This window comes from Amblyraja radiata, chromosome 2 (assembly GCF_010909765.2).
Source record: "Amblyraja radiata isolate CabotCenter1 chromosome 2, sAmbRad1.1.pri, whole genome shotgun sequence".
NCBI lineage: Eukaryota > Metazoa > Chordata > Chondrichthyes > Rajiformes > Rajidae > Amblyraja > Amblyraja radiata.
Window position 1 is genome coordinate 146641505 of NC_045957.1, and position 22437 is coordinate 146663941.

Here is a 22437-nt window from a genome sequence, read left to right on the forward strand (position 1 = left end):
TCCAGAGTACCTGCCTCCTCCGCCCTCTGAGGCAGAGAATTCCACAGACTCACCACTCTCTGTGAGAAAAAATGTTTCCTCGTCTCCGTTCTAAATGGCTTCTAAATCCCTATTCTTAAACTGTGGCCCCTGGTTCTGGACTCCCCCAACATCGGAACATGTTTCCTGCCTCTAGCGTGTCCAAACCCTTAACAATCTTATATGTTTCAATGAGATACCCTCTCATCCTTCTAAACTCCAGAGTGCACAAGCCCAGCCGCTCCATTCTCTCAGTATATGACAGTCCCGCCATCCCGGGAATTAACCTAGTAAACCTACGCTGCACTCCCTCAATGGCAAGAATGTCCTTCCTCAAATTAGGTGACCAAAACTGCACACAATACTCCAGGTGTGGTCTCACTAGGGCTCTGTACAACTGCAGAAGGACCTCTTTGCTCCTATATTCAATTCCTCTTGTTAGAGACAGAAGCTCGTTAAGCCCATAATTCAGCAGTGGCAATGAGATTAAATGGTGCGATGATGATGATGAATGGAAGGTAGACCTACAACATGTATATTGACTTATTATATCTGTGTATATGCTTGATTCAATTTTATATCGAAGTCACGTGTGTGACTAAGTGAAGAGCCCGCCAGTCCGCATGCACTACAATACACGAGACGCAATGGGGCGAGTCGGAGCAGTTCGCAACTGCTCTGGCATGTAAGTAATTTTACTTACAGCGGGCCGCTGCGACAGCAGGCCCGGAGTAGTTGATGGGGGCGGCCGCTCTTGGGCCGCCATGGAGGCTCCATTAGGAGCTAGATTCAATTTGCGGCTGCCGGCGTTGAAGCTCCATAGGAGCTCGGTTTTGTTATTGCCTGCCGGCTTTGGACTCCATTCGGGAGCAGGCGGCCGAATTTTAGGCTACCGTGGAAACTCCATTAGGAGTTGGGGCTGCCGGCGCGGCGAGGGAGCTCGCTGCTAAATTAGCAGCAGACGGTGTTTAAATATAGAACAGCAGCTGGTGTTAGCAGCGACCAGGGCAGCGAACGCTAGGTAAGCTCAGCTGCCATAGTGCCTATACATTTTTAAACATAGATGCTGCTGAGGCAGCATACGCTGTAGACCAGCATATACTGTGCACTTTATTTGTAGGGGGATATACCACACATAGTTCTTTAATTCAAGTCAAAATCTGAAGATCTGTTTAAGGTAGTTATAAATAGAGCTGGCAGTTTCAATAGTGGTTGTGACATTAGGTAGTCACAAATGTCTAATAGCGTTTGTGACTATCGCAGCAGATAGGACATTTATCACTTATCGGTTTTTGGCTAAGATCAAGTGTGATATCTGTTCTTATTAGTTTAATATCTGATACATCCCTAGTCTAGGGACCATATAAGAAAATAAATAAATAAATAAAATTAAAATAAAATTTGACTTGTCATTACAGCACAGAATGGGGCTCCACTGGAGCGGGCGGCTGTTCGGAGGAACTCCATTGAGGCTCCAGAAAAGGGCTCCTGGCTTGGGAAGCCTTTTTTCAGCTGTGTCTATTAGACACCTTTGGAGCAAAACCTAGTGCGGGGGTTGCGTCATGATAATTTCTGCTCAGTAGAGGGGACTGTTGGAGATCTTTCATAAGAGACCCCAACCATGTGGATATCGACAAAGCAATCGAATCTTTAATCCAATGGGGCTATGCTCCTGTTTAAATCATATGAACTGTGACAACACCTGGCAGGGTTGCATTATTTCTCCCTCTCTGTCTAGCTGACTATCGGGAAGACATGACTCCGATTATAATGCCGGCTCATCTGAGTCATATGGGGGCCAGAGGCCTGAGGAAACAACACCTGGTACAGGGTTGCGTTCTATTTTCTCCCTGAAATATTCCGTTGAGGCTCCAGAAGGGAGCAAGAACTCAGAGTCACTAGCAGGTGCAACCTGTTTGGTAAGTATAATGATGATACCGACAGAGCACCAATCTGCACAGCTAGTCCCGGTTCGGATCCTAGAGGAAGAAGCTTGACAACCCCGAGTCGGGGGACAAGTCCTGTTGGATGATTTGGGTCAAGGGGATTCTGTCCCCACATCTATGGCAGATATGATTGGAACATCTGATGAATCAGATGGTGGCACGAGAAATGCTCCGTGTTAACGAAAGCATGTACAGGCAGTTCAAATCATATGCCTGAGGCAGCTCCTGGTTCAGGGTTGCAATATTCCTCCCACTCGGATGAAAGGAGTGTTGGAGATGGTGCCAAATAATATGCTCCGTGTTACGGAGGCATGCACAGGCAGTTCAAGTCATACGCCTGAGGCAGCTCCTGGTTCAGGGTTGCAATGTTCCACCCACTCGAAAGACTATTGGAGATGGTGTCACAAAATATGCTCCATGTTACAGAAGCATGCACAGGCAGTTCGAGTCATACGCATGTGGCAACGCCTGGTTCGGGGTGCACTATTTCTCCCACTCTAAGGGAGTGCCAGAGATCAGTATGGAGCTGACTCCGAACATGACTCCGAACATGACTATGTGTCTGAATCCCATGCTTTAATGCATGATATACGAGAGTCGCATAAGGCCACTACTAGAAGAGTTGGCCAGTGGCATCAGCTATCTAACATCACACCAGCTGAAGAAATGACATGACAGACAGGGTCAGCGTATGGAACTTAGCTGAAGCTCCAACAAGCAAATCGACCCGGGTTCAGAAACGATGGCAGGTAAGGTCTCTTTATTAACCGCCGTAAAACTCCGAAAGGGAGCAGTCTGTTGGCCCAGGTTTGGATTTACTGGCAGCATGGGCTGTCTAAAATGTTTTCACTGTCTCTGGGATAGATCAGGTTGATGCAGAGACATTGGCAGGGTGCCTTGCATAGTAACCTCTGTAAGTTCCAAGTAGGAACAGCTTGGTTAACCTGGTTCAGGGTAGACCATCATGGAACTGGTTGGCCATATGGGTCATATTGACCAGGGAAGCACTACCTCATCATCTGTGATTGAGGTTATCAGACTGCTCAGTAGAATGTAGTAGTTGAAGTCTTCCTCAACACATGGTTTATTTTCTCCTCGGCTAGTAGAGTTGGCGGTCCATTGCCATCCTCTCTGGGGTAGGTAGCTACCAGCAGGAAGTTGGTCTGGCATTTAATATGTTTTTCTGATGTACAGGTTCATGTTGTGAATCAACAATGTATTTATAATAATCCATAGGCTCAACACCAGTATTCCTGATTGAGTGGCGGGTCGAAGAGATTGTGTTGTGCACTCTAGCTACTCAGACAAGTGGTTTCAGTCAGATGACTGCGAGGCAATTCCTGATTCAGGCTTGCATTATGCTAAATTTCACTGAGTAAGAACGCTGAGAATTCGTGGTGACTATTATAGTCAAGAGTTGACAGGGAACTCGTATTCCCACATCAAAGGGTGACTGTGTTTTTCAGCTCTAGTCATAAGGTTCTGATTATTTGTTATCAGCGAAATGTATGAATAACTAGATAATACATCTTCCGCTGCAAGAGAAGTCAAAACATTTCCGTCCGTATGGTCAATAGAGGAACGGTGGTTCCGAATGGAATCACTGACATTTCATCGGAGGATGAGTGGTCTGGCCAAGAACAAGAGGGGTATATTTCTGATACTTCTCAAGATTACAGAAACATGGAGCATGCCAAATCAGATTAGTATTTGGCTAATCTGATCATGTGTTTAGTTACCCAGTTTAAGATGGATGATTCCTTTTCAGCAGTTTAACTGATTCAGAGTATCGATCTTGGAGATGCATACTTTGCCATATCTATCCACATGAGGCACAGATGATCTGGTGGTTTGATAACAAAGCCAGTGGTGGAAGCCAATGCTACCCTACTCAGATCAAAGGGCATTGTGTCATTGAGTTTAGATAATATGCAAAATTTGCAGCTGATTAAGCTTAGGGGTTATCAGTAGATACCTCTTGCGATATTAAGAATGAGGCAACATGACATTTAATAGTGCCAATTTTGCCTATTCATTCAGGCCATGATAAGGTGACTGAAGCACCTCCTATTTACTCAGTTGCGAGTGATGGCTGCGGCAGCCTGTCTTCTCGGGCAGCTAGCTCTGCACGATTGAAAGGGAAGCTTGTGAACAAAATATGTGAGTTACTTTTAAACGGAAGTAACAGAGGTTTTTGTGGCTTTCAGTTTGAGCCTAGAGAAGCGTTCACGTGAGAACACAATTGACACTGCTTGTGCTGCTTTGTCATTCTCTATAGTACCATAAGTGGGACAATAAATGATTGGTTATTCACCCGCTGTTCACTAAAGTTATGCAGGGTGTCTTTTATATGACCACTTTAATAGCCTACACTCATTGTAGTGTGTGATGTATATCAGTAAATTATTATGCAAATATTCTTCTAGTGTATTCCTAATGGGAGCAGTATTTTTAAGATGATTATGCTTTTAGCAACTGATCTCAGCACAAAGAACACAGTCTTTACTCAATCTCTGGCTCGGTCTCTGGGTTATAACTGACATTAGGGTAGCTTGTTATGGGAATGATCTCATAAGCAAAATGGGCATGATTGCGTACATTTGAAGTTGACAGCATGCCCACCAGAGCAGAGATTGTGGGTGTCATTAGGTATACAAGTGCACTGAGTTTACTAGTACTTATGAGATGAAAGGTATTTTATTTATTGTTATTCAATAGTCTCAAGATATTGCCAATGGCTCATTAGCAGCCAATAGAATGGATATTTCCCTTTCATCATACAGCAAGAGGCTTACATAGTGTGTGTTAATAAATTAAGAAATTTGGTTGAATATGTCTGGATATTTGCAGATAGAATTCTGCACAGTGTTGCATGAGTTATTGTCTAACTCAAAGCCAATTGGGACTATGGTCCGGTTAAGAACAATGGCCATGTATGCAAGTTAGCATCATGGTATTAATAACCCATGTTTTTCTACCATTAATGGTTTATCTGTTTAAGTGTTTCACACACAGATTGGGTTACTGCATGAAACCACAGAGCTTTGAAGTCTTCACGTAGTCACTCACGTGACTTTGATATAAAATAGAAAGTTTAAACGAGAACTTACCGTTTGAAGTTTGATCTTTATTTTATGAGAAGTTGAAGTGAGGGATTGCGTGCCCTCCACTCCCAACCCTACTTCTCATAAAGATCATTCAATAGTTCTAAGGCCGTTAATCTTCCTATAGCTTAGGTCAGCAACTATTCTGTGGTTTTATACAGCTGCTCTAAAGTTTGACGCACATGCGGACTGGCGGGCTCTTCACGTAATCCCTCACTTCAACTTCTCATAAAATAAAGATCAAACTTCAAACGGTAAGTTCTTGTTTAATCTTTCTATTAATTTGCACAAGGATATATATTGAAAAACTTTGATTTGCTTGCTATCAGACAGATCATGGCATACATGAGTACAATTGGATAGATGCTGCCTGACCTGCTGAGTTTACTCCAGCCCTTTATGTATTAATCTGCATCTGTAGTTCTTTGTTTCTTCAGTACAAAAAAAAGAGAAAGGAAATAAAATAAAGAGTATAGTGTTACAGCTACAAAGATATCACAGATTTTTTAAAGTGCGAGGGCTACATGAAGATAGATGATGAAAAAATGAATACATCCCTGACATATGAGAGGTCTGTTCAAGAGGGTGATAATAGCAGAGAAAAAGCTTTCTTCAAGCTAGTGGTATATATTTTCAAATATTAGTTCCTTCGGGTCAATCGGAGAGGAGAGAATGAATGTGAAGAATGAAATTGTGAGTGGTCCTTGATTGCATGGGCTTCTTGCAGTCTTGGGCAGAGCAATAGCCGTGATGCAGTCCAAGGTGGAAATTGAGAAAGGAATGAAATTGGATGCTGGAAATAGAAGATAAAAGATTGGAAGGCTGACATTGTTGAGTTCAATATTGAAAACTGCAATGTACCAGAAAAAAAAATGAGGTTCTGTTTCTCAATCTTATATTGAATTTCACAGGAACAGCACAGCGAGCAAGGACAGAAAGGCCAGAGTGGGAGAAGGATTGAGATTTAAAATGACAGGAAACTGGAAGTTCAGCGTTCTTGTAGACCAAGTAGAAGGTTCAGCAAGTTATGTTTGATTCTTCCCATGCAGAAGTCACGGTATTTGTCAGTAACAAATGCTATGTGCTAGATTACTTTGTTTGTGAAATGTTTAAGGTGGGATGGGATGAGGTAAAGGGCCTGTCCCACTTGGCAATTTTTTCAGCAACTGCCAGCATCATTGACTGACGTATCAGGTCACTAAAAAAGTCGCGGCATGATGTGACATGATGCGCCATGACCTGGCGGTGATGCGCCGTGACACGGCATGATAACGTATTGACGCGCTGTGTTTTTTTAAATGTCGCAACATTTTTATTGTCGCCGCTGGAATTTGAAATGTTCAAAATCTTTTAGCGACCATGATATGACGCCGACAGTCGCCGAAAAAATTGCCAAGTGGGAAAGGCTCTTAAGTTTTTCAAGATCACCTCCGACTCAGTGTTGGCCAAGGCGATAACCAAGATTGTGTTTGGCTAACATTACCACCCAATTTCTAACCCTCACCTCTCCAGCCCCATTGCACCAAACTCAATATAAAATGCAATGTTTTCTCAGGTCAATAACGATATTTTAATTAACTCATACTGTTAGTTTTGGTTCAACCCAAATACACAAATATCCCTTTACCTGGCTTTGTTTTTTCACAAATCTGCTGCAGAATGCTGTTCATTGTTTGATTCATTGCATCAGGACTTTGAAAGCTCAAGTCAGTTTCATTGGCACCTTCTATTCTCAGGAATGCTTCGTTGCGTTTGGGCGTTCTCACGGTGATAACAGTAATTTCACTCTTTCTAAAATCATCCACCAATTGTTGTTGGATTAAATCTCTCGCTTCTACATTAGTCATCACTATAATGAACTGTGAGGCACCTTGTGCTTTTCGGCCCCCTTTGTCTGTGGCTAAAACCTGTTTTGCCTGATTAAGAGCATGTGTAATGGCTGCGGTTCCTCCTAATGGCTGCATTTGGTTTATGACTTTGTGGATCTCCGTTTTGTTCCGGAATTGGTTCAGTAGGAATTTGACATTAGCTTTCTCATTGAACAGTATGGCAGCAAACTGCACATGGTCGGAGGCGACAACTGAAATGTTCACCATTGTCATCATGAAACTTTTCATACGCTCAAACGCATCTGGTTGTGTGTCGCTTGATCCGTCAATCACAAAAACAATATCCATTGCATCCGTTTTCAGGCAGACTGGAGGGGAGAAATAACAGTAACGGAACAGTTGTTCAACCTTCACATCATAAAGAATATCCACATTTTGAAACTGAAAAGTTGCTAGGCTCTTTGCAATGGTTTGAACTACATGGTCAGCACCATGAGGCAATGTTAGAAACACTTGCCCTCTGACAGCAGGGAATGATGAGAATACAAGGCTGGGATTTTGCCCACACTCCCAAATCATCCACTCAAGAATATTGCTCCAAACAAATTTCCAACAACAGTGTGAATAGAAGACTCTACCAATTACCCATCCCTTTCTATCCATTTTATCGTGAATGTGTGTCATTGGGAATGGATTTTGACCACAAATTAATGAATTTGTTGATATTTCTTTAATTAATCAAACAAGAGGACATGACTTCAGAATTAAGGGACAGAAGTTTAGGGGTAACATGAGGGGGAACTTCTTTACTCAGAGAGTGGTAGCGGTGTGGAATGAGCTTCCAGTGGAAGTGGTGGCGGCAGGTTCGTTGGTATCATTTAAGAATAAATTGGATAGGCATATGGATGAGAAGGGAATGGAGGGTTATGGTATGAGTGCAGGCAGGTGGGACTAAGGGAAAAAAATTGTTCGGCGCGGACTTGTAGGGCCGAGATGGCCTGTTTCCGTGCTGTAATTGTTATATCGTTATAGAAACATAGAAACATAGAAATTAGGTGCAGGAGTAGGCCATTCGGCCCTTCGAGCCTGCACCGCCATTCAATATGATCATGGCTGATCATCCAACTCAGTATCCCGTACCTGCCTTCTCTCCATACCCTCTGATCCCCTTAGCCACAAGGGCCACATCTAGTCATTATATGGTTATATGGTTAAGGAAATCTTATAGTTAGCTTTTTATTTGCCTTTCTCTAAGAATAATTTAAACCAGCTTACCAAACTTCCCATCAGGAGCAATACAGATCTGCCAGGATATTTTTTCTTCCAGATCTTTCAGCAGGTCAAACTTTTCAATGTAGTTAATCTTATCATGAGCTCCTCCAATTTCCAGAAGTTGAGTAATGTTGGCGTCACGAATACCCACAGCTAACACTGTGACTTGTTTATCCCTGATGTTTTTCGCTGGTATCAGGACTCCATCCTGTGACTCTCCATCAGTGACCACGATGAGAAACTGGGAGGCACCAGTCTGACTCACTGTTAATTTATCAAAGTAGTCTGCTGCAAAGTTCAGGGCTTTGCCAGTCTCAGTGCGTCCGGCCAACTGTTTCATTTTATGAATCAGCTCATGTAATTCTTCCAATGGATATTCATTAAGAGGAAACTCTTCTTCAGGATCTGCGGAATATTGTATTAGACCTATGCGCACACGGTCAGATCCAGTAGGCATCTTGTCGACAATGTTAATCATAAACTCTTTCATTTTTACAAATTCATTCACGCCTATGCTTCCCGATCCATCAATTAGGAAGACGATGTCAGTGTGGCCCAATTTACTGCAGGCTGGGAGAGAGAAACAATTAAAATTTGGTGACTTTATTATGCTCATGTTCTACCATCCTAATACATGACTACTACAACAACAATGCAACGTTGCTAATCAAAATATCTAGACCAGATTCGGGCACAAAGAAACTTCCAGTTGGACAGACCTTTGAGAATCACGAGTTCTTTACGTTAATTTCTGCAATTCCTATATATGATAAATCAGATATCATATGATCCTACCTTATGATTTGATTTATTTTAATAGTTTACAATCCTTGAACTTGAAGTGGGCAGTGTTGCAAAGTAGACTATTGCATGCATAAGCTGTTTCACGACAGTTGGGAGAAGGGTTAGAGTTTATATACAATTCATTGCCACAGAAGGGATTGCCACGGACAAGTCAATGGATATTTTTGAGGCAGAGCTTGATAAATTCTTGATTGGTATGGGTGTCAGGGTTCACGGGGAGAAAACAGGAATATGGGGTTGAGAGGGAAAGATGCATCAGCCATGATTGAATGGCAGAGTAGACTTGATGGGCCGAATGGCCTAAATCTTCTCCTATCACTTATGAACTTATGAACTAAGGAAGACTATGAGACTCCATCCTGAAACCAACAATTCACCCTTCCACCTCTCAACTTCAACTTCAGCAAAATAAAAACCATTCAATAAACATTGATGTTAAAATAAAATAACTATGGTAAGACATCCCTTCCAATGATCTCAATAGAAATAACAACAAAAGACCATTATGCCAGTGCCAATTTGTTATTTCTCATGATCTCCTTATGCAATCTCTCAGTGTCAGGGATGACTTGTTTTCTCTACAATTCTGTGGGTTGTGAGGTGTCTGATAAGGTCAGTGAGGGACCAGGCACATGTAATGAACTATGTAGGTGGGTGGATTATTTGGGACACTTTACTCCATCCACCCACTTAATACAATTGATTAAAATCAAAACTTTTCCAGGGTGCCATCATTAACCTTCTTTATTCTGATTTTATTACTTTTACGAATGCATAAAATAAAAAATAGAATGTGATTATTAATTATTTGGTCAAAGTGAAGATCTAGATCCATGCATACTAATGTGTCTCAAGACGAGTGCTCAGTTTATATTTTTTGCAACAACTAATGGTCAATTATAAATACTCAATCTTTACAAACCCATTTTACATTGCGCCCTCCTAATGAAATTTAACAGCCATGAATTGCTCTATATTGCACATTTCTCACCGGGAAAATAAAGGAGATACCAGCAATGAACAATGACAGATACATTTTCTAAACCAGTTAGCAGCGTTTTGAAATCCATTGCAAAATTTACCTTCCGGTGAGCATATTTGCTGGACTATGCGATTCTTCAGAAATTTTAATGCATCAAAGCTATTGACGTAATAAACCCTTTCTTTGGTTCCACCAATCAGTTCAAGTTCAGCTGTATCTGCCTGACCTACTCCTACAGCATAAGTAGTTATTCCTTGCTGCATTAACTCTTCAGCAGGAATTTTTACATCATCATGTGATTTTCCATCGGTGATGGTGATCAGATAGCGTGGCACAGTACTTCTGCGGCTTCTCGCGGCTTCCCGGAAGTGACCTTTCATGTGGCTTAATGCAAGGCCTGTTCTAGTATTTCCGCCAAATTGAGAGATTTGTTTAATTGCAGCCTCCAAACTTGTTTTATTCGTATATTGAGTAACTCCAAATTCAATTCTTGAGTCTGTTGCATACTGGACAACCCCAGCACGAACTTGATCTGCACCAATGTTGAATACATTAACAACCTCGATCAGGAATTGGCGCAAGTCTTCGAAGTGTGGAGGATTAATGCTGTTTGACCCATCAATGAGAAAAAAAATATCAGCTTCTTCAGTCTGAGTGCAGCCTGGAATAGAAGAATTGGATCAGGTACTGAAGAACAATGAGGGCACACAACAGGATTTGGATGCTTACCTGGGGCAAATGGATGTTAAGATAATACCGTATTTCCCGGCAATGAAGATGCTAATTTTTACCTTAAAATAAGACCCGAAAATTTACCTGCGTCTTGGCGGCCGAAGGTTTGATTGTTAGCCAAGAAAGATAGACTTGGCTATCCCTCAGTCCAGCGGCTGTAAAAGGACAGCACTGCTGGGGGAGGGGGGAGAGGAGAGCTCCTTCCACAGCATGTGGGGAGTCTGGCCATGGTCAGTATGGCTGGGCTGCCAGGGGTAAAGTTACAGGAATGGCAGGAGCGTTGAGAAGGAGGGGGTCGGGGATCTTGCCAGCAACTCACTCAGTAGCTCGTGTGGCTGCGAGCGGCCGAAGGAACCGGACAGCGGAATTGCAGCTAGTCCCGGGGCTCGCAGGCGACCTAGGCGCTACAGCTGGTCCCAGGGATGCAAAGGATCTGGGAACTGCAGCCAGTCCTGGGGCACGCAGGTGATCTGGTAACTGCAGAAAACGAATTAAAAAACACATGCCCCTATGCAAAAAAGGTTGCCGACCCCTGGATTAAACCAAACCCTTGATCCTGTCCCACCAGTGAGATTCTCTTCAACAGTCAGCACATTCCTGACTTGTATGACATGCACTGGAACGCACAAGTCAAGGACATGCTTAACATGAAATATTGGTGCATCTGATCTCTTGGTTGGTCACTCCACAGCACTAAGAGGTAAGATCCCTTTGGTAATTGTACCCTGCTCATAGAGTGCTATACAACATGGAAACAGGCCGATCTGCCCAATGTCCATGTTGAACATGTTGCTTAACTGACCTAGTCTTACTTAGATACACATGGTCCATATCCCTCCAAACCTTTCCTATCCATGTGCCTGTCTGTCTTTAACGTCATTATTGTACCCACCTCGGCCACTTCTCTATTTAGGTCTCACTTGAAAAAGTTGCCCCTCTGGTCCCTTTAAATCTTTCTCCTTTCACTTTAAACTGATGCTCTCTAGTGTTTGACTCACTTATGCTAGGCAAAAGGCCATGGTTGTTCAACCTATTTAAGCCCCGAATGATTTTATGTACCTCTATAGAGTCACCCTGAAGCCTCCTCTGCTCCAATGAAATAAAGACCCAACCTATTTGGCCTCTCATTATAACTCAAACCTTCTAGATTGGGTAACATTCTTGTAAAGTTCTGGTGGGCGGCGCGACTCTTATCAGCAGCGGCCTCTGCAGTCCGTCTGTGTTTTTTTAATTTTTTGTCTCATTTTTATGTAGTTTTTGTTATTTTTTTTGTTGGGGTATGTGTGTGTGGGGGGGTGGGGGGGAGGGGGTAACTTTAAAATCTTTCCCCTGCACGGGAGACCCGACTTTTTCTTTGTCGGGTCTCCGTTGTCGTTGGGGCTGCAACGTGGAGCAGCCTCCAACAGGAACGACCTGGGGTTCCAGCTGCGTAGCTGCCGACTACTCACCTCACCGTCGCGGAGCTGGCCGAGTCCGGAGCAGGTGGAGCAGTGGTGGAGCGCTGCTGCCACCCGCCCCTGGAGATTCGGAGGCTGCAGCTGCGGGTCTGGCGGACGTGAAAACCGGGAGCCCGCGGGTCCCTGGTGGGGAGACCGCTTTTCGGGGTTTCCGCAACGGCGACTTCTCCCGCCCGAGTTGCGGGGTTGAAGAGCACCTGGAGCGGGGACACTTACCATCGCCCCGCGCGGCTTGGAATGGCCGCGGGACTTTGCGAGCGCACGCCGGGGCTCCAACAACAAGACCCGGCGTGGCTTTAATGGCCGCGGGACAATCGCCATCGCCAGCCGGGGGCTTTGACTTTGACTCTGACATCGTGGGGGAGTGCAGTGGAGAGATAAGTTTTTTTGCCTTCCATCACAGCGAGGTGATGGATGTTTGTGTAAATTGTGTTGTGTCTCGGGTCTTTTTTTTGTTTTGTAATGTATGGCTGCAGAAACGTCATTTTGTTTGGACCTCAAGGGGTCCAAATGACAAATAAATGGTATTGTATTGTATTGTAAATCTTATTTGCACCTTTTCTCCTTGATGCTGAATTTCTAGTGTAAGATAGCAGATTACACTGAGGCATTACACCAGAGTCACCACCTTTTTGTACCCTCCATGTTTAGAGTTGTTAAAAATGACAGAGTCTCAAGTTGGCGATAAAGGCCCATTGGCCTGGTGGTGGCTCTGGGTTGGGGTTGCAGGGATTTGAACTCATGCCTCTGGAACAATAGTCAAATCCTAGATGCTGCATCACAAGAAACTGCGACACAATTTTAGATTTATTGGAATATTTATCATTATTTCCATATACGGGGCAGGGCTGGGAACTGAATATTCAAGGATATACCTCCTATCATAAAGACAGACAGGTGGGCAGAGGGGGTGGGGTAGCTCTTTTGGTGAGGAATGAAATTCAGTCCCTTGCAAGGGGTGACATTGAAACAGGAGATGTGGAGTCAGTATGGATAGAACTAAAGAATTGTAAGGGTAAAAAGACCCTAATGGGACTAATCTACAGGCCGCCAAACAGTAGCCTGGACATAGGGTGCAAGTTGAATCAGGAGTTAAAATTGGCATGTAGTAAAAGTAATGCTGTGGTTGTTATGGGAGACTTCAACGTGCAGGTAGACTGGGAAAATCAGGTTGGTACTGGACCCCAAGAAAGGGACTTTGTAGAGTGCCTTCGTGATGGATTCTTCGATCAGCTTGTATTGGAACCTACCAGGAAGAAGGCAATTCTGGATTTAGTGTTATGTAATGAACCGGATTTGATAAAGGACCTTGAGGTTAAGGAGGTATTAGGAGGTAGTGACCATAATATTGTCAGATTTAAACTACAATTGGAGAGGGAGAAGGATAGATTGGAGGTGTCAGTGTTACAGTTGAATAAAGGGGATATGGAGCCATGAGGGAGGCCAAAGTTGACTGGAAAGTTACCCTAGCAGGGATGACAATGGGACAACAATGGCAGGTATTTCTAGGAATAATACAGAAGGTGCAGGATCAGTTCATTCCAAAGAGGAAGAGAGATTCCAAAGGGACTAAGGGTTGACCGGGACTGACAAGGGACGTCAGGGACAGTATAAAAATTAAAGCGAAGAAGTACAATGTAGCAAAGATGAGCGGGAAGCAAGAGGATTGGGTAATGTTTAAAGAGCAACAGAAGATAACTAAAAAGCCAATACGGGGAGAAAAGATGAGCCAAGAATATAAAGGAGGATAGTAATAGCTTCTTTAGGTATGTGAAGAGGAAAAAATTAGTTAAGACCAAAGTTGGACCCTTGAAGACTGAAAGAGGTGAATTTATTATGGGGAACAAGGAAATGGCAGATGAGTTGAACAGGTACTTTGATTCTGTCTTCACTAAGGAGGACACAAACAATCTTCCTGATATAGTAGTGACCAGAGGATCTGGGGTGATGGAGGAACTGAGGAAAATCCACATTAGGCAGGAAATGGTGTTGGGTAGACTGATGGGATTGAAGGCTGATAAATCCCCAAGACCTGATGGTCTGCATCCCAGTGTACTGTTGGAAGTGGCTCTAGAAATCGTGGATTAATTGGTGATAATTTTCCAATGTTCTATAGATTCAGAATCAGTTCCTGTGGATTGGAGGGTAGCTAATGTTATCCCACTTTTTAAGAAAGGTGGGAGAGAGAAAGCATGGAATTATAGACCAGTTACCCTGACATCGGTGGTGGGGAAGGTGCTGGAGTCAATTATAAAAGATGAGATAACGGTACATTTGGATAGCAGTAACAGGATCAGTCCGAGTCAGCATGCATTTACGAAGGGGAAATCATGCTTGACCAATCTTCTGGAATTTTTTGAGGATGTAATTAGGAAAATGGACAAGGGAGAGCCAGTGGATGTGGATGTAGTGTACCTGTACTTTCAGACAGCATTTGATAAGGTCCCACATAGGAGATTAGTGGGCAAAATTAGGGCACATGGTATTGGGGGTAGAGTGCTGACATGGATAGAATATTGGTTGGCGGACAGGAAACAAAGAGTAGGGATTAACGGGTCCCTTTCAGAATGGCAGGCAGTGACTAGTGGGGTGCCGCAAGGCTCGGTGCTGGAACCGCAGCTATTTACAATATACATCAATGATTTGGATGAAGGGATTCAAAGTAACATTAGCAAAATTGCAGATGACACAAAGCTGGGTGGCAGTGTGAACTGTGAGGAATATGCTATGAGAATGCAGGGTGACTTGGGGGAGTGGGTAGATGTATGTTTAAAGTGGATAAATGTGAGGTTATCCACTTTGGTATCAAAAACAGGAAGGCAGATTACTATTTAAATGGCATCAAGTTGGGAAAAGGGGAAGTACAACGGGATCTGGGGGTCCTTGTTCATCAGTCTATGAAAGTAAGCATGCAGGTACAGCAGGCAGTGAAGAAAGCGAATGGCATGTTGGCCTTTATAACAAGAGTAGCAAAAAGGTCGTTCTGCAGTTGTACAGGGCGCCAGGTGAGACCACACTTGAAGTATTGTGTGCAGTTTTGGACCCCTAATTTGAGGAAGGACATTCTTCCTATTGAGGAAGTGCAGCGTAGGTTTACAAGGTTAATTCCCGGGATGGCGGGTCTATCATAAGCTGAGAGAATGGAATGGCTGGGCTTGTAAACTCTGGAGTTTAGAAGGATGAGAGCGGTTCTGATCGAAACTATAAGATTGTTAAGGGTTTGGATACGCGAGAGGCAGGAAACATGTTCCCGATGTTGGGGGAGTCCAGAACCAGGGGCCACAGTTTAAAAATAAGTGGTAAGCCATTTAGAATGGAGACGAGGAAACACCTTTTATCACAGAGAGTGGTGAGTCTGTGGAATTCTCTGCCTCAGAGGGTGGTGAAGGCCAGTTCTCTGGATACTTTCAAGAGAGGGCTCTTAAAGATAGTGGAGTCAGGGGATATGGAGAGAAGGCAGGAACTGGGTACTAATTGGGGATGATCAGCCATGATCACATTGAATGGCGATGCTAGCTTGAAATGCTGAATGGCCTACTCCTGCACCTATTGTTCATTATCTATTGTATCTATTGTCGATAGGCAATACACAATAGACAATAGGTGCAGGAGTAGGGCATTCTGCCCTTCGAGCCAGCACCGCCATTCACTGTGATCATGGCTGATCATCCACATTCAGTACCCCGTTCCAGCCTCCTCACCATATCCTCTGATTCTGCTTCTTTAAGAGCTCTATCTAACTCTCTCATGAAAGCATCCAGGGAATTGGCCTACACTGCATTCTGAGGCAGAGAATTCCACAGATTCACAACTCTCTAGGTGAAAAAGTTTTTCCTCATCTCCGTTCTAAATGGCCTACACCTTATTCTTAAACTGCAGAGGACCTCTTTGCTTGAATACTCAACTCCTCTTGTTATGAAGGCCAACATGCCATTAGCTTTCTTCACTGTCTGCTGTACCTGCATGATTACTTTCATTGACTGATGAACAATGACCAGATCTCGATGTACTTCCCCTTTTTCCAATTTGACACCATTCAGATAATAATCTGCCTTCCTGTTTTTGCAACCAAAATGGATAACCTCACATTTATCCACATTAAACTGCATCTGCCATTCATCTGCCCACTTGCCCAACTTATCCAAGTCACCCAGCATCCTCATAGCATCCTCTTCACAGTTCACACTGCCAACCAGCTTTGTGTCATCTGCTCATGTTACTCTTAATCCCTTCATCAAAATCATTAATCTATATTAATCTATATTACTAAAAGTCTGATCTTGACCGCTTTTGGCCCGCTGTGGTGCAATTTCCGAGAGAATGCCGCCACCTATGGCCGTCATTTTTGACCACCTCGCTCAGATCCCCCTCCGCCTTCCGGGACCAGAGGATTTTTCCCATTGATGAAAAATCAGAGATATATTAATGTTTAAAAAAAAATCCCCATTCTCTCTGCTGCCCCCGCTGGCGGCAGGGGGGAGGGGGGAGGGACAGTAAAACCTGGAAGTGTCGTGCCTCACTGAGTCTCTGCCAGACCCAAGAAGCGAGAGGGTCACAGCTCTCTGAGCTGTGAATAACACTGAACGCTCGTTTACTCCATGGTAAGTCCCTTCGATGTGGCTGCTGCCAAATTGTTTGCCCTTTTTATTTAAAGTTTGTTTTCACAAAATGAATTTTGGTTGTCTGGTGGCTGCTCCCCAATTGGTTGCCTCGCCTTTTAAAAAAAGTTTGTGTTCACCAATTGAATTTTGGTAGTCAGGTGGCTGCTGCCCAATTGTTTGCCTCACCTTTTTTTTAAAGTTTGTGTTCACAAAATGAATTTTGGTTGTCAGGTGGCTGCTGCTCAATTGATTGCCTCGCCTTTTAAAAAAAAATTGTGTTCACAAAATGAATGTTGTCTATGTGGGACCTTATCAAATGCTTTCTGAAAATCCAGGTACCCTACATACACTGGCTCTCCCTTGTCCATTTTCCTAGTTACATTCTCAAAAAATTCCAGAAGATTAGTCAAGCATGATTTCTCCTTTGTAATTCCATGCTAACTCGGACTGATCCTGTTACTGCTATCCAAATTTTCCGTTATTTCATCTTTTGTAATTGACTCCAGCTTCTTCCCCACCACTGATGTCAGGATAACTGGTCTATAATTCCCTGTTTTCTCTCTTCCGCTTTTCTTAAATAGTGAGATAACATTAGCTATCCTCTAATCCACAGGAACTGATCCTGAATCTATAGAACAGTGGAAAATGATCACCAATGCGTCCACGATTTCTAGAGCCACTTCCTTAAGTACCCTGGCATGCAGACCATCAGGCCCTGGGGATTTATTAACATTCAGTCCCATCAGTCTACCCAACACCATTTCCTGCCTAATGTGATTTCCCTCAGTTTCTCCATCACCCTAGATCCTCAGGCCACTAGTATATCAGGGAAATTGTTTATGTCTTCCTTAGTGAAGACGGATCCAAAGTACCTGTTCAACTCGTCTGCCATTTTCTTGTTCCCCATAATAAATTCACCCGTTTCAGTCATCAATGGTCCAACTTTGGTTTGAACCAATTTTTTACCACTTCACATACCTAATGAAGCTTTAACTATCCTCCTTTATATACTTGGCTAGCTTACCTTCGTACCTCATCTTTTCTCCCCGTATTGCCTCTTTAGTTATCTTCTGTTGCTCTTCAAAAATTTCTCAATCCTCTGGCTTCCCGCACATCATTGCTATGTTATACTTCTCCTCTTTTATTTTTATACTGTCCTTGACTTCCTTTGTCAACCACGGTCGCCCCTTACTCCCCTTGGAATCTTTCTTCCTCTGGAATGAACTGATCCTGCACCTTCTGTATTCATCCCAGGGAACTACCTGTCATCTCATGCTAGGGTATCTCTCCTGTCAACTTTGGCCGGCTCCTCCCTCATGGCCCCATAGTCCCCTTTGTTCAACTGTAATACTGACACTTCCAATTTTCCCTTCTTCCTCTCAAATTGTAGATTAAAACATCACATTATGGTCACTACTTCCTAATGGATCCTTAACCTCGAGTTCCCTTATCAAATCTGGTTCATTACACAACATTAAATCAAGAACTGCCTTCTCCCTGGTAGGCTCCAGTACAAGCTGCTCTAAGAATCTATCATGGAGGCACTCCACAAACTCCCTTTCTTGGGGTCCAGTACCAACCTGATTTTCCCAGTCTACCTGCATGTTGAAATCTCCCATAACAACCATAGCTTTACATTTACTACATGCCAATTTTAACTCTTGATTCTACTTGCACCCTATATCCATCCTATATGGGGGCCCGTAGATAACTCCCATTAGGGTCTTTTTACCCTTACAACTCCTTAGTTCTATCCATACTGACTCGACATATCCTGATTCTATGTCACCTGTCGCAAGGTGCCTGAATTTCATTCCTCACCAACCGAGCTACCCCACCCCCTCTGCCCACCTGTCTGTCTTTTTGATAGAACATATATCCTTGAATATTCAGTTCCCAGCCCTGGCCCTCTAGCAGCCATGTCTCTGTAATTCCCACAACATCATACTTGCCAATTTCTAACCGAGCCTCAAACTTATCCACTTTATTTCTTATACCTTGCATTCATATATAATACTTTTAATCCATTGCTTCCCTCACCTTTCACATCGATTCCTATTTCACTTGGCCATACTCTCCTATCCCTTCCAGAGCTTTCTGCCCCATCTGGTGTATTTCTTAACTTTTTAAAATATTATCTTTCCTTTTAACTCCATCCCTATACCTGCAGTTTAAACCCACCCATGTAGCAGTGGCAAACCTGCCTGCCAGAATGCTGATCCCCCTCCTGTTAAGGCGCAACCCATCCTTTTTGTACAATTCACCCTTCCCCCAAAACAGATCCCAGTGGTCTAAGAATCTAAATCCCAACTTCCCACACCAGGTCCTTAGCCACACCATCAGATCCTCTATCTCTCTGTTCCTGCCCTCACCAGCACAAGGAACTGGAAACCAACCGGAGATAACCACCCTGGAGGTCCTGCTTTTCAACCTTCTTCCGAGTTCTCTGAAGTCACGCTGCAGAATGTGAATAACAATATTAAGTTATGAGCTGAAATTTATGGAATATCTGTAACATCTACAAACCTTGTTTAAGGTCATCTTCTTGGGCCGGTGCCACTGAGATTTGTCTGTTGATCTCAGAGCAAATCTTCTTCTGCAGTATCTCTGTAGTAGGTGACAACTGAATGAAGTCTTTCACTCTGGAAACATATGTCTCTGAAGGATATGAAGCGATTTTCTTCAACTCAGTTACGTTGACATTTCCAATTCCCAAGGCAAAAACCATAACACCCTTACGGCGCAGAGATTCTGCTTGCTCCTCCACCTGATCCTGGGATTCACCACTTGTGATCAAAACCATCATTTGGGGGATCCCTTTTGTGGCGCGACTGCCAGACTGTGGTGTAAAGCAGTTTCTCCATACAAAGTTGATGGCATTGCCCGTCATTCTGCCTCCTCCCCAGTAGGGTAATGATCTGACATGCTCCAGGATTTCACTCTTCTGGTGATAAGTTCCTAAATAAAACTCTTCTGTCGGTACTTTGTTGTACTGGACCAAACCAATGCGAACTTTATCGGCTTTGACGTCCAGGCCAAAGATTACATTTTGGAGGAAAATTCTGAGTAATTGAAAGTTGATTGGCCCAATGTTATCAGATCCGTCTACCAAGAAGATAATGTCAGCGATTGAATCAGACTGGCATGGAGCTGTGAGGAAACAAATGATTCTTCAGGTCAAGAGTTGAAGCAAATTAATAGCACAGAAACTATTTCCGAGGATGGAAATATCAAATGCTAAAGGATATAGCTTTAAGGGGAGAGTGACAAAGTTTAAAGGAGATGTGTGGGCCAAGTTTTTTTTTACACAGATGATGGTGTGTGCCTGGAATGTGCTGCTGGAGATAGTGGTAGAGTCAAATACGATAGCGATATTTAAAAGACTTTTGGAAAGGCACATGACTTTGAATGGAATGGTCGCTCTTGGCATCATGTTCGACACAAACATTGTGGGCCAAAGGGCTATTCCTGTCCTGTACTGTCCTATGTTCTATGTCAACAATTATTTAGAGACAATTAGTTAGTTGTCAATTAGTTACTGCACATGCTTTCAGAGGCGACTCATGGGTCACATTAGAGGAAGGAGATATTCCCTCTGGCCCCATAGTCAATATTTATCTCTCAAGCAATGTGACTTTTCTACAATCTGACCATGAGCTCATCTTGTTTTTTTGTGGGAAATTTGTTATGAGAAAATTGTTTTATGCTTTGCACACGAGCTGCCACACTTCATTGGCTCTGAGATATCGTGACATTGTGAATAACATAGAAACATAGACAATAGGTGGAGGAGTAGGTCATTGGGCCCTTCAAGCCAACACTGCCATTCAATATAATCATGGCTGATCATCCAAAATCAGTACCCCGTTCCTGCTTGCTCCCCATATCCCTTGTTTCCGTTAGCCCTGAGCTATATCTAGCTCTCTCTTTAGATAGAGCTTTACACATTGATGTTCTTTTCTTCAAACATAATATTAAAATACACGACAGGTTGCAGAGTTTATGGAAATATTCCCTCAACTTCAGAAGATTGTTCCAGTGGACACTTAAAATGATTAAAGGAATTGTTGAATTGGTAGAAACCTTTACCTTGCCTACTGGAGTGTAGCAACAAGGAACATTTTCACAGGTGATGTCAAAGCATTTCTTCCAACATCTGAAATGCACCTTCCATGCTAAGATGTTAATATTAGGTTAATTGAAAATGAAAATAAAATAATTGATTGAAAGCTTTGTGTTAAATAATATTTTTTTTAACTATGAGATTAAGTTGTGTGAAAGGAAAAAAGGTGTAGATCAGGCACGATATAACTGAATAGAAGAGTGAGCTCATTTATCTGAATGGCATCTGTGTTTAACATTCCAATGTTCCAATTCCTCATCATAACACATTATGCAAATTAGAGCAGCATCGTATCAACTTCACTCTAACTATAATATTCAAGCATTTAGTCTTTAATCAAGTTTATTAAAGTATTATCATCCTACAGTCAGCCTCAAATAAGGTATATTCTGTCCCCAGGAAAGATGACGTGGGAAGGAGGTATGGATGGTAATGGGTGACAAGTAGCAGAGCACCATTTTCATGTGCACATTCTGTTATTATCGGGCAGTTGGAGTGAGGGAGCACTTACAATGCACATCTTAATGTTAGAATAATATGGAAAGATATTAATACCAGAACTGGATAAACACACAATGTGGATATATAGTGTCAGACGAATCAACAATACCTGTTTGGCTACTTGACTCTCGGAACTGAAATTCCTCTTGTACTGTCACCTCGATGGTGCTGGATATTTTATTGGATAACCCAACAAGTGCTTCACCAGTATCAACCTGGAAATAAAATTGATTACTGGGAAAGGCTATATCCTTCAGCTCATCAAGAGAAGAATTCTTCACACCAATGGAGATAACCTTCACCCCTTTGCTTCTTATCTCTCTGGCAGCCGGGATGACATTATCCCTTGAAGATTCCGAAGTAATTATTACAGCAATCTGAGGAAATCCTTGAGCCTGTCGACTTCCAGTGGACTCATTGAAAAAGGTCTTCCTCAGGAAGTCAATGGCATTGCCTGTTCTGAGCCCACGACTCCCCCGAAATGTAGGCCTACGAATATTCCTTATGTAGTTTCTCACTTTTGCATTTGTTTGGAAGGTATTCAATACGAAGTCAGAATGGGTGGACATACCATATTGGGCGAGACCAACTTGGAACTTGTCCACCCCAATCTTAAGTTGAGAAACAGTCTTTAAGATGAAGTTTCGGATCTGATTGAATCCAGATAATCCCATATGCTGAGAACCATCAACTAGGAAAACAACATCGGCATATTGCATAGCAAAGGCTGTAAAATAAATAATATGATGGATTAGTTCAAGGATCAAATCTGGCGAGCTCTGAAATCCTAACCCTTATCTTAGCTCCCCTTTTAAAGGCAATACTTCATGGCAAAATGATAGCTATTTTGATGTGGGTAGGAGCAGGATAAAGAAAGGTGTACAAGTGAATGGCAGGGGAGAAATAAATGGTGGAATTGTGGAAGCAAGTGAATAGAGAGATGGTGGAAGTGATTAGACAGCAAAATGATGGAAATAAACCTTTGCTGGGAAAATGGAAGAAAGTGCGGGGTTATTGGTTAGTGAAGGAGTTTGGATGATGGAAAGGTGGAGGAGATGAGAAGTTGAA

General features: G+C 43.0%; 1 non-coding gene across 1 annotated transcript; it reads left to right on the forward strand.

The window, feature by feature from the left end:
- The first annotated feature begins 1295 nt into the window (after positions 1-1295).
- On the forward strand, positions 1296-1485 carry LOC116970612. Its single transcript, XR_004411216.1, has one exon. It is a non-coding gene; the product is annotated as a U2 spliceosomal RNA (small nuclear RNA).
- Positions 1486-22437: the final 20952 nt, after the last annotated feature.